Genomic DNA, 12,329 nt, shown 5'->3' on the forward strand with positions numbered 1-12,329 from the left:
CTTTAACTGACAATTGCGCGGTCGTGCGACGTGGCTCCCAAACAAAATTGGCGTCCTTTTTTCCCACAAATAGAGCTTTCTTTTGGTGGTATTTGATCACCTCTGCGGTTTTTAGTTTTTGCGCTATAAACAAAAATAGAGCGACAATTTTGAAGAAAATTCATATTTTTTACTTTTTGCTGTAATAAATATCCCCCAAAAATATATAAAAAAAGTATTTTTTCCTCAGTTTAGGCCGATACGTATTCTTCTACATATTTTTCGTTAAAAAAAATCGCAATAAGCGTTTATTGATTGGTTTGGGCAAAAGTTATAGCGTTTACAAAATAGGGGGTATTTTTATGGCATTTTTATTAATATTTTTTTTTTACTAGTAATGGCGGCGATCAGCGATTTTTTTCGGTACTGCGACATTATGGCGGACACATCGGACACTTTTAACACATTTTTGGGACCATTGGCATTTTTATAGCGATCAGTGCTAAAAAAAATGCATAGGATTACTATAAAAATGTCACTGGCAGTGAAGGGGTTAACGCTAGGGGCGGGGAAGGGGTTAAGTATGTCCCTGGGTGTGTTCTTACTGTGGGGGGGGGGGGTGGCCTCACTAGGGGAAATCACTAATCTTCTGTTCATACATTGTATGAACAGAGGATTAGCATTTCCCCCCCTGACAGGACCGGGAGCTGTGTGTTTACACACACAGCTCCCGGTCCCCGCTCTGTAACAAGCGATCGCGTGTGCCCGGCGGCAGTCGCGCCCGCCAGGCACACGCACGGGAGCAGGTCGGCAAGTAGTTAAAAGTAAAATATGGTTGCAAGCCGGCACTCAAGGTAAATTCATATACAATCCCTCAAGAAAAACAACAATAAAACCGTGCAGCGCAACCTGAATACAAACACTATTAACCTCCCTGGCGCTATGATTATTTCAGATTTTAGGTGCTGAAAGCGGTTCCATTATTTTGCAAGGAAATTTGGCGTTTTACATTGTAGGCCTGTAATCCTTAGGAATAACTCACTTAAATCTGTCCAAACAAGAGTCTAGTAGGCATCCCGGGTATGAAAAAGTTTGAAAAACAAAATCATAAATTATACTATAACAAATAATTACCGTATTTATCGGCGTATACCGCGCACTTTTTTGCCATTAAAATCAGGGCAAAATCGTGGGTGCGCGATATACGCCGATACACGCGCCGTGTTTGAACCACTGCGCCGACAGATAATGAGCGCAGTACACTCGGGTATACTCGGGCAGGCTCGGCTCCTCTCGCGGTCACGTCATGTGCGTCCTGTACGTCCTTTACGCGAGAGGAGCCGAGCCTGCCCGACTATACCCGAGTGTACTGCGCTCGGTATATGTCCGCGGAGTGGTTCAAACACAGCGCGGGAAGCGGGGATTCGACTCGGAGACAGCGCGGGAGGACACTACGGACACCACGATGGCCGCAGAAGGACGCTGGACCGAACGCCCTTGCAAGACACCAAAACTGTAAGTATAAAACATTTTTTTTCCAGGAATTTCAGGGCTACATTAGGGGTGCGCGCTATACACCGAAGCGCGTAATAGGGAGATAAATACAGTATAAATAATTATAACAAATAATAATATAATAAAAATTATTCAATAATGTAATCAACTCAAAATCACTGAAATTTGCTCAGTTGCAGAATTGTCGCTGTCATTACTTTTATTTTTTGAGGACGAATTTCCCCACAAATCGCTATCGCTCAATTCTGCAAGTGATTATAATTTATTATCGCTGTTTTTTAGCTGCTCTAAAACCATTTTTGACATAAAGGGACACTTTTGGTTGCTATGGACAATCTACAGTTTGCAGGCAGAAAGAAATTATTTTTTTATAAAAAAAGAACATGTAGGGCACTGGGCAGACCACTAGGGACAAGGGGGGTGTGTTTTTTTTACATACAGTACTGTAATCTATAAGATTACAGTATACTGTATGTATTGTGTTTATTTACTTTTTTAAATTTGGTGCCGTTCTCCGCCCCCGTGCATTGTAACGTCGCAGGGAACGGAGATCTGCGGCACACAGGGACACTGTGTGAATTGAGCGAGGACCCGCTCGCTCACACAGGGGGGAGGCATCGCAGGATCCAGGGACAAGGTAAGTAACTTTGTATGTGGCTGCTGCGAGGCGAGCCCGAGTCTGCCTCAGGGATACCGCTTTTGGTACAGAAATCTTACCCCGAGCCAGACTCGGGAATTCCGCCAAGGAGGTTAAATAATAATGTCCATAGGCAAAATGAGAAGAAAGAGTCCATGAGTGCATGTGAGAAGGCACAATATCACTAGCAGCATGCAATGTGGATCAAACGCGGTCAGAAATCCCTCCACCGCACACAGAGTGGCCGCTCACCTCACTAATTCGACCAATAAAACGTCACAAAACATGTAAGGCCCCGTACACACGACCGAGTTTCTCGGCAGAATTCAGCCAGAAACTCGGTCGGAGCTGGATTCTGCCGAGAAACTCGGTCGTGTGTACACTTTTCAGCGAGGAACCCGTCGAGGATCTCGTCGGGCCGAAAAGAGAACATGTTCTCTTTTTCCTCGTTGTTCAATGAGGAAAGTCGGCCCGCCGAGATCCTCGGCGGCTTCCACACTGAACTCGCCGAGGAATTCAATGTGTTTGACACGTCGAGTTCCTCGGACGTGTGTACGGGGCCTAACTCATTTCCAGAGTGGTAACCGATTGAACCATCTGATCGATCAGCAAAGCAATCCAAAGATCAAAATCCAGGTCCTGAGCTTGTCTCCAACGTGCATGTAGAAAGGCAAAAATGAAGACAATCTAGTGCTCTCTGATTGAAGACAATCTAGTGCTCTCTGATTGCACAAAGCTACTCACATAACCAACACTCGGAAGAGAGTGCCTGCAAACAGCATGAGAAACAACAGCGGTGGCTGTGGGTGACGTCCCGAGGGGGAGGAGTCACGTTAGACGTCACCCACAGCCACCGCTGTTGTTTCTCATGCTGTTTGCAGGCACTCTCTTCCGAGTGTTGGTTATGTGAGTAGCTTTGTTTATGTTTTTTTTTTTTTATTAAATGCTCTTCAATCAGAGAGCACTAGATTGTCTTCATTTTTGCCTTTAGGCCCCTTTCACGCAGGAGTTTTTCAGGCGGTTTAGAACTAAAAAATAGCGCCTAAATACCGCCTGAAAAACTCCTTCCCAGTGTTCTCAGTGTGCAAGCAGCAGCTTTGGAGCGGTGTGTTTACCGCTCCTTCCCATTTAAAACAATGGAAAACCGCGGAAATACCTCTGCAGAGGCGCATTGCGGGCGGTATTAACCCCCTTTTCGGCCGCTTGCGAGGGTTAAAACCGCACCGCTAGTGGCCGAATACCGCAGCAATTCCGACGGTATAGCGCCGCTATTTTTAGGGATTTCTGGCCACGTTTGATCCACATTGCATGCTGCTAGTGATATTGTGACTTCTCACATGCACTCATGGACTCTTTCTTCTAATTTTGCCTATGGACATTATTATTTAATAGTGTTTGTATTCAGGTTGCGTGAGAATGCCCCCTTACAGAGAACTATGAAGATCATTGGTGTCATACCACTGGCTCCTCCAAGTGGAATTGGCTCAGAACTATGTAGGCACCATCAAACAGGAGGTAAATCAGCCACAGCTCAAGGAACCCCTAGCCACCTCTGGAGGAACCCTAGGGTTCCACGGAACCCTGGTTGAGAATGGCTGGTTTAGATCAAAGCAAATTCATGTGTTAGCATGGCCCAGTCAAAGTCCAGACCTAAATCCAATTGAGACTCTGTGGCAAGACTTGAAAATTGCTGTTCGCGGACATTCCATCAAAAAAATGTCACTTTCTAGATGTGGAAAGCTGGTAGAGACATCCCCAAAAAGACTTACAGCTGTAATTGCAGTGAAAGGGAGTTCTACAAAGTATTGACTCAGGGGGGCGCTATACAAATGCACCCCACACTTTTTATTGGTAAAAAATATTGAAAACCATTCATCTATTTTTTCTTCCACTTCACAATTATGTGAAAAAAATCCCAATAAAATACATTTACATTTTTAGTTGTAACATAACAAAATGTGGAAAATTGTAAGGTGCATGAATACTTTAAGGCACTGTATATACTCTTTGGACAACCAGTATGTTATAAATTAAACCTGTCATTTAAATCTGTGGAGCCATTAGATGCCTGGAGTTACATTTAAAGGGAACATATGATGTATTTTCAGTTATTATTGCTTCAAGTCATTTTTATGTAAATTTCTTATTTTTTTTCCTCTATATTTTTATTGTATCAAAAGCCCAACTCCACCATGGATGTAAAATAATAAAAAATAAAAATAAAAAAAAACAGTGCTCACGCATGTGTTAGAATTAAAAAAGCAGCTTTTGCTGCAATACAAATCTCCTCACTGGTGCTACCCCCACAGACTCCTAGGCCCAGATTCACAAAGGACTTACGACGGCGTATCTCCACGTACGGCGTCGTAAGTCCGAATGTGCGCCGTCGTATCTACGTGCCTGATTCTTAGGCCTTGTACACACGACGGGACATGTCCGCTGAAAACGGTCCACGGACCGTTTTCATCGGACATGTCCACTGGCGGATTTTGGTCTGATGGCTGTACACACCATCAGACCAAATTTCCCGCAGACAGCGAACGCGGTGACGTGGCCGCGCCGTCGCCGCCACGATGATGCGGCGACGTGCACGACCCTGGAAGGTCAATGCTTCCACGCATGCGTCGAATCACTTCGACGCATGCGAGGGCTTTCGGCCGAGCGGACATGTCCGGTGAGTCGTACAGACGACCGAACATGTCCGACGGACAGGCTTCCAGCGGACATGTTTCTTAGCATGCTAAGAAACATTTGTCCGCTGGAAACCTGTCCGATCTGCCGGAAAATTGTCCGGTCAGCCGTACAGACGACCGAACATGTCTGCGGAAACTGGTCCGCCGGAGAAAATTTGACGTGATACTGCGCATGCGCCGTTCGTTAGGTGCGTGATTTACGTGGGGTCATGATTCATTACCATACAACACGCCCCCTACCAGCCTACTTTGAATTTGGCGGGCTTACGCCTGCCCATTTACGCTACGCCGCCGTAACTTAGGGCGCAAGTTCTTTGTGAATACGGTACTTGCCTCTCTAAGTTGCGGCGGCGTAGCGTATATGAGATACGCTACACCCGCCTAAAGTTAAGCCAATCTTTGTGAATCTGGGCCCTAGTCTCTATTCTGCCATCCAGCAACTTTTCTTTCTGGGTTATTTGATACCAAGGGGTGATTTACTAAAACTGGAGCATGCAAAATCTAGTGCAGCTTTGCAAAGAAACCAATCAGCTTCCAGGTTTTAGCCCAAGTTCACACTGGGCTGTGGGAGTGAAGCTGGAGGGAAGTGATTCTAAGAATCAGTCGCATAGATACGACGGCCCAGATTAGGATTTACGACGGCGTACATTGCGTTGCGCCGTCGTAAGCCCTTTGAGAATCTGGGCCTGAGGCTCCATGCACACGGTAAGCTAAAAAACAAATGCCAGAAAAACACTGGATGAAAAATGCTGATAATGGCATTTTTGTGCCAGCTTCTAGTAGCATGTTAGTAGCTTTTAGAACAAAAAAACACCTTGTGCATAAAGCACGGTAAAACCCCTCATTGAGTTTTGACAGGCAGACCAATTTGTAGGCAAAAAATATATATATTTTTTAGAACAACATGATAAAATAATACAAACCAAGGATGAACATCATATAGTAGAAGACCCCTTTCACACTGAGGCGCTTTGCAGGCGCTATAACGCTAAAAATAGCGCCCTGAATGAGCCTCTCTTCACACTCCGAGGGCTTTCACACTGGAGTGGTGTGCTGGCAGGACGCTAAAAAAAAAGTCCTGCTAGCAGCATCTTTGGAGCGGTGAAGGAGTGGTGTGTATATCAATGGGCAGCGTGGCCGTACCGCCGACAGCAGCGACAGTGCTAGCGGGGGTTAAAAGCGCCCTGATAGCGGCCCAACAGCGTCGCAAAATTGATGGTAAAGCGCCGCTAAAAATAGCGGCGCTTTACTGCCGACGCACCCATCGCCCCAGTGTGAAAGGGGCCTTAAAGGGGTTTTAAAGGTACAATTTTTTTCCCTAAATAGTTTCCTTTACCTTAGTGCAGTCCTCCTTCACTTACCTCATCCTTCCATTTTGCTTTTAAATGTCCTTATTTCTTCTGAGAAATCCTCACTTCCTGTTCTTCTGTCTGTAACTCCACACAGTAATGCAAGGCTTTCTCCCTGGTGTGGAGTGTCGTGCTCGCCCCCTCCCTTGGACTACAGGAGAGTCAGGGCGCTCTCTACGTTGCAGATAGAGAAAGGAGCTGTGTGTTAGTGGGCGTCCTGACTCTCCTGTAGTCCAAGGGAGGGGGCGAGCACGACACTCCACACCAGGGAGAAAGCCTCGCATTACTGTGTGTAGTTACAGACAGAAGAACAGGAAGTGAGGATTTCTCAGAAGAAATAAGGACATTTAAGAGCAAAATGGAAGGATGAGGTAAGTGAAGGAGGACTGCACTAAGGTAAAGGAAGATATTTAGGGATAAAAAAAAATGTACCTTTACAACCCCTTTAATGCAATTGTGAGTATAAGATCATAATGCCCAAAATATTGCATTCTGTATGTCTGGCACTGGTGGGCTAGCTGTTGTACATACTGGCGTAGACACCTTACATGTTTTAGACTAATTATAGTCCTCCTTCAGAGGTTTAATGTCAAATGGGTAGTAGTAGTTCTACAATATAAATATATCATATTAGTAACACAGTAATATAGAAATGCATATACAGTTGAACCTCGGATTACGAGTATAATCCGTTCCAGGAGAATGCTCGTAATCCAAAGTACTCGCATATCAAAGCCAGTTTTCCTATTGAAGTCAATGGAAACGAAAATAATTTGTTCCGCTTTGACTTCAATGGGATGCAATACCGAATACGGCCAGATGTGGGTGGGGGGCGCCGAAAACGTCTGAAAAAAGGCCAGAGGACACTTCGGCTTGTTTCTTGCGCCCCCGTACCTCAGGCCAAATGAGGTACTGCAGGCCAATGTTAGGCTTTTCTCAGCTCCTGCGCCCCCGTACCTTAGGCCAAATGAGGTACTGCAGGCCAATTTTAGGCCTTTCTCGGCTCCTGCGCCCCCGTACCTTAGGCCAAATAAGGTACTGCAGGCCAATGTTAGGCTTTTCTCGGCTCCTGCGCCCCCGTACATCAGGCCAAATGAGGTACTGCAGGCCTATTTAGCTTGAATTCTGCTCGTCTTGCGAGTCAACACAAACTGAGTCAGAATAAAAAAAAAAAAGGTTGCTCACAAATCAAAACGCTCTCAAACCAAATTACTCTTAAACCGAGGTTCCACTGTAGAGCAAAGTGCATTCATGTATCTATAGATATGGCATAAACAGATCATATGTCATACTTACAGAATTATAAAAAAAAACAGATATTGCATATAACTGATGAGTAAGTGATCAGTTGTTTCCCAGAGAGGGCAGCGCAGACATGCACCAGATGGAACCACGAGGACCGCAAGGAAATGAGCCCAAAATTGCACATACAGGGACCCCAGGTAATGGAGCAAAGGCTCCCACCATGTATGGCCAAACAGCCAGTTAGTAATCGGTCACTGGAAAGTTTATTATGATGCTTCTCTGTATGGATAAGCAGATATAAAGAGTTGTTAATATAATGTACAGATATGCAGGGACCCAGAGACATTTAGATTGTAATATAGTCATAAGCAAAGTACTTAGAGATTAACCACTTAAGGACCGGACCAATATGCTGCTAAATGACCCAAGGGGTTTTTACAATTCGGTACTGCGTCGCTTCAACAGACAATTGCGCGGTCGTGCGACTTGGCTCCCAAACAAAATTGGCGTCCTTTTTTCCCCACAAATAGAGCTTTCTTTTGGTGGTATTTGATCACCTCTACGGTCTTTATTTTTTGCGCTATAAACAAAAATAGAGCGACAATTTTGAAAAAAATGCAATATTTTTTACTTTTTGCTATAATAAATATCCCCCAAAAACATATCTAAAAATTTTTTTTTTCCGATACGTATTTGTCTACCTATTTTTGGTAAAAAAAAATCGCAATAAGCGTTTATCGATTGGTTTGCGCAAAATGTATAGCTTTTACAAAATAGGGGATAGTTTTATTATTATTTTTTTTTTTTTACTAGTAATGGCGGCGATCAGCGATTTTTTTCATGACTGCGGCATTATGGCGGACACTTTGGACAATTTTGACACATTTTTGGGACCATTGTCATTTTCACAGCAAAAAATGCATTTAAATTGCATTGTTTATTGTGAAAATGACAGTTGCAGTTTGGGAGTTAACCACACGGGGCGCTGTAGGAGTTAGGGTTCACCTAGTGTGTGTTTACAACTGTAGGGGGGTGTGGCTGTAGGACTGACGTCATCGATCGAGTCTCCCTATAAAGGGGATGACACGATCGATGCAGCCGCCACAGTGAAGCACGGGGAAGCCGTGTTTACATACGGCTCTCCCCGTTCTTCAGCTCCGGGGAGCGATCGCGCCGGAGCGGCTATAAACGAATAGCCGCGCCGTCGTCCCGGATCGCTCCTGAAGCCACGGGGACCGCCGCAAGTACCGGGGGGGGTCCCGATCGGACCCCCGACCCACGTCTAGGCAGGCACGTACAGGTACGTGGATGTGCCTGTCCGTGCCATTCTGCCGACATATATGTACATGCGGCGGTCCGGAAGTGGTTAAATCTATCTAGTATCCAGTTACATATCTCATGACTGAAAGCAAAACGATCTGCCTCATAGTTCAGCATACCTAAAGCCTCGTACACATGTTATGATTGGCCAACCGAGTGTCTGATTTTTGTCAAAAGAGCGTGTGCCAGGATCTTGTCTTGCATACTAACGTTACACAATTGTCGTGCCACAAACACGAACGTAGTGACATTCTACGAGGAATTTCAGCTCTTGAGCGCCACCCATTGGGCCCCTTCTGCAAATTTCGTGTTTGAGCATTGATTCCGAGCATGCGTGTTTGTACTTTCGACTTCTGTGTACTGACCATACGAAAATCAGACTTCAAGCCATTGTCCGCCGAAAATTTACTAGCCTGTCATCCATTTGTTGGCCGAAAGTTGGACCACAATTGTCAAAAGGAGCGTGCTAATGGTCAGATTTTAGGACAACAGTCTGTCAACAGACCTGCCAACAATCGAACCAAGCGTGTGTATGAAGCTTAAGTCTCCACAGTCAGCTCCAATGCAACCTACTCCCAGTTGTGTGCTGCAGGAAGGAGCAGATATACCCAGCTGAAGGGTTTGATGATTCAATCCCCAATTGAATAATAAGAGACAGCTGCTAAGGCAAGATGGAAACCCTGGTGCCTGAATCTGGGCATCCGGTGTCCATCATGGATCCCTCAGCATCAGTGTGTGTGGCGCGGCCCCCCCCCCCAAAAAAAGGGGCTAGAGGAGCTGCGTCATCACGCCACCGACATGCGTGTGGCCGCCCTACCATGTTTCATGGTGGAACGCAAGCAGGAAGGGAACTGGCAAGGACCCTGCGATTTCCTAAGAGCCAGAAAGGAAGTCCATCCATGGCGGGGGCGTGAGTTAGACCCATGCGCCGCCGGCAGTGCAAAGAAGGCCCAAGACTCCGGGGGAAAAAAGAGTGTCTGCGCATGCACAGTCCAGGCACATGGAATCACACACTACACATAGACATTGCACAGCATATGCAGAGGGTTGACCCCTAGTGGTGGTAACAGCTATGACATTTATACACACTACATTTATTTTACACTATTTTGGGACCATTGTCAATTATACAGCAATCAGTGCTAAAAATAGCCACGGATTACTGTAATGTCACTGGCAGGGAAGGGGTTAAGACTAGGGGGCGATCAAGGGGTTAACTGTGTTCCCTCAGCGTGTTCTAACTGTAGGGGTGAATGTGGCTGACTAGAGGAGGAGAGAGATCATTGTTCCTACTTAGTAGGAACACATGATCTCTCTCCTCTCCCCTGACAGAATCGGGATTTGTGTGTTAACACACACAGATCCCGGTTCTCGCTCTGTCACGAGCGATCGCGTGTGCCCGGCAGTCATCGTGCCCACTGAGCACGCGCATCGGCTCCGGGGACATGCTTTGGACACACACGTGCGCGCACCTGCTACAGCGTCTTAAAGAGCCGATGTACAGCTACAACGGCTCGTGCAGCTGTGCCAACCTGCTAACTGTGTTCTCTAGGTGTGTTCTAACTGTGAGGGAGATGGGACTGACTAGGGGAGGAGAGAGATCGCTGTTCATACTTAGTATGAACACACGATCTATCTCCTCTCCCCTGAGAGAACTGGGATTTGTGTGTTTACCCGGCGGTCATGGCTCGCCTGCTGTGACTTAAAGGAGTGACATACAGCTACAGCGATTTGCGCAGCTATGCCAACCTGCCACAGTATAACTGAGGCAGCTGGTCGGCTAGTGGTCTAGTCAGCCACATTCCCCCCTTTATAAACTGTATGTAGCCCCAGCTACAGGTACATACAATATATAGCACACCTGAGTTCCAGCAATGGGGTGGGAATTTTCATCCCACTCCCGGAACAAAATCAGACTGAGCGCTGTTCAGCTGTAAATGATCCTATGAATGTTTACAAAGCTTCCTCTGATTGGCTAAAGCGGAGATGCAGGTGGACAAGGTCGCAATATGCAAATGAGTTATTGTTAGTTCACATACTGATAGTGCTAAATTTGACCTCTGGTCACTAAGACCACTTTCACACTGAAGACGTTTTTCAGGCGTTTGAAATTACGCCTGAAAAACGCCTCCAATGCCACCCCAGTGTGAAGGCCTAAGTGCTTTCACACTGGGGTGGTGCGTTTGCGCTCCCAAAACGCCCTGCTCGCCAGCGTTGCAAACCCTTTAAAGCGCCACTAAAGCGCAGCTAAAACTAGCAGCGTTTTACCGCTAATGCGGCTAACAGAGCATCTCTGATCCTCCTCTTTTTGGGTTCCCCCGTTGGCGTTCTGGGCCTCTCCCCCTTGCCGAGTGCCCCCATAGCAAGCCGCTTTCTGTGGGGGCACTCATGCGTGCTCGCTCCCGAGCCGGCTCTCTGTGTCCATAAGACACAAAGAGCGCGGTTTAGCCCCACCCTCCGCCTCAATGGCTGTGATTGACAGCAGCTAGACCCAATGGCTCCTGCATCTCAGCCAATCAGGAGGGAGTGACTTGGGAGAGCCTTGGGTCTCATGCACATAACTGGATTGAGATCGGGCTTAGGTAAGTTTTGGGGGGGCTGAGAGGGGAGCTGCACACTAAAGGTGTTTTACCTTCATGCATAGAATTCATGAAGTTAAAACCTTCAGCCTTTAGTTTACAACCACGTTAAAGCGGAATTCCACACAAAAGTGGCACCTTTCGGGGGGGGGGGGGGGGGTACCTGTTTTAAACAGGTATTCTTCCCCACTTTTGGGAGACGGCACCGCGGTTCCGTCCCTCGGACGTTCGGCCCCCCTCCTCCTCCACCGCCTGGCCAGTTAGAAAGCGTAATGAGCTTTGCACATGCGCAGTAGGGAACCGGCTGTGAAGCCAAAAGGCTTCATTGTCGGTTACCCTTACCATCAATGGCGGCGGCAGCACCTGAGAGCTGATCTGAAGATCAGCTGGGGTGCTGATATTGCGGGAACCCTGGACAGGTAAGTGTCCTAATATTAAAAATCACCAGCCACGGTATTTGTAGCTGCTGACTTTGAATTTTTTCATTGGGGGGGGGGGGGGCGGAACTCCTCTTTAAGGATCTATTTATGATTTTTTTGAACCAATAATGATGACATTTTCAGTTTGTCATTTCTGATTAGTATTCAATATATTTATACTGTTTTGGAGTATTTATATGGTCCCATATAGCATGGTTACACTTTATAATGTACGTTAGTGATGGGCTCGGGCGTGTTTGGATCAAACCCGCCAGGAAGCCATTACTGCACACCGTCAATCATAGGCGGTGAGGCATTTTCCGACCGGCAGCTGCCTATGATTGGTGGCGTGCAGTGCTGGCTCCCTGGAACATTTGATCCGAACACGCCCGAGCCAATTACTATTGTACATACAATGCACAGCTGCACCAGATTCTGAGTGCTCTAGTTTTAGTAAATCCCCCCCCCCCCCCCAATAGTCCAATGTATGGACTATTATTGAACTTAAAGGGGTTGTAAAGGTTTGTTTTTTATTTTCTAAATAGGTTCTTTAAGCTAGTGGTTGGTTTACTTACCTTTTCCTTCAATTTCCC

The sequence above is a fragment of the Rana temporaria genome, chromosome 12 (genome assembly GCF_905171775.1).
Source record: "Rana temporaria chromosome 12, aRanTem1.1, whole genome shotgun sequence".
Classification (NCBI taxonomy): Eukaryota; Metazoa; Chordata; class Amphibia; order Anura; family Ranidae; genus Rana; species Rana temporaria.